The sequence below is a fragment of the Myotis lucifugus genome, unplaced genomic scaffold (genome assembly GCF_000147115.1).
Source record: "Myotis lucifugus unplaced genomic scaffold, Myoluc2.0 scaffold_397, whole genome shotgun sequence".
Classification (NCBI taxonomy): Eukaryota; Metazoa; Chordata; class Mammalia; order Chiroptera; family Vespertilionidae; genus Myotis; species Myotis lucifugus.
The window spans coordinates 157849-159189 of NW_005871445.1; positions in this window are offsets into that span (position 1 = coordinate 157849).

Here is a 1341-nt window from a genome sequence, read left to right on the forward strand (position 1 = left end):
CACTGCAGCTCCTGCAGCTTCCGGGGGTGAGTTGGGGCAGGAGCCTCCCAGCTCTGAGGAGTGTGGTGGGAGCACCCTGGTGTGCAGCCCCTCTTCGGGCCTCTGTCCACATCCTGGCTCCTTTGTCCCCTCAGCAGGCCAGCTGGGACCTCTACTTCCTCCTCCTGGGGCCAGAGGGGAAGCCAGGTGAGCCTCACAGCCTGGAGGTGTCCTAAGGAGCCTCTGTCCAGGTAGGAACGTGGGGCCAGGCCAGCAACTCTCACCAAACCTCTCGCCAGGAGAGGAAAGGGACTTGGTTCTGGCAGGTTCTGGTCCGCACCCAGGTCCAGGGCACCTGGGCCAGTCTGCCGGCTCCCATCTCTGCCCCCGAAGAACCAGGCACCGCCCAGGGCTTGGGAACGAGAGCTGTGGAGCAGCTGCTGTGTGCAGGCCCTCGCCCAGCGGCTCTCCCGCCTCTTTGGAGGGAGAGGCTGCAGTCCATGGCCTCTGGGCGTCGGGTGGTCTGGGTCCATGGCCATCCTTTCCTTATCCTTCGGGGCACAAGCTGAGGGCTGTCTGGAGGTTCCGTGGATGTACAGGCATTGATGCAGGACTTAAAAGCTTAAATTCCCAGTAAAGCAAGAATAGAACCATTTCCTCAAACCTCAACCTACTTGACTTTAGTAAGTAAGTTAGCAACCTGACTAGAGCGGCTCCTCCCCTGGCTCCGCCCAGAACCCAGTGGGGAGTTTGGGGCAAGTCCTGTTCCCTCGATGGGTCCTGGTTTCCGTCTCTGTAAAGTGAGAGCGAGGGTGGCAGCTGAGGTCTCTGAGGACTCTTTCCGGGACCTGTGGGAGGGGAAAATCCTAACTGCACAGATTGCTGAGCGCAAGAAGGGAGGTCACGCCTGGGATCCCCACCCTGGGGCAGGAAGGGCGGAAACAGAGGCCATGGGGAGCGGCTCAGGGGTGGGGGCACCGCAGAAGTGACCACAGCCACCCATCCGAGAAGTCCCCGCCACGGGCGAGGGCAGGCCTGGGGCTGCGGAGCGGAACGGCTTGTGGTTAGTCACCCCGGGCCCCGTGCACACTCAGCCTCGCTTCTCCTGAGAGTGGTGGTACCGGCAGCGCCCGGCTCACAGGCTGCTTGAAGGATTCAGGGGGTTTGTTCGCAAAGTGCTGTCACAGGAGAAAGCACGTGACGCGTGGGAGCTGATGTTTTCTGATCCTCGTTGTTACTGAAGTGGTTGTTATTGTTCTTGGGCTGCCGGGCGAACTCAAAAGGAGTTTGGAGGCTTTGGCTAGAAATAAGTGGTAAAAATTGGTTATTCAAGAGTCTTGGGGCTTGCAAACTGGGAAGACA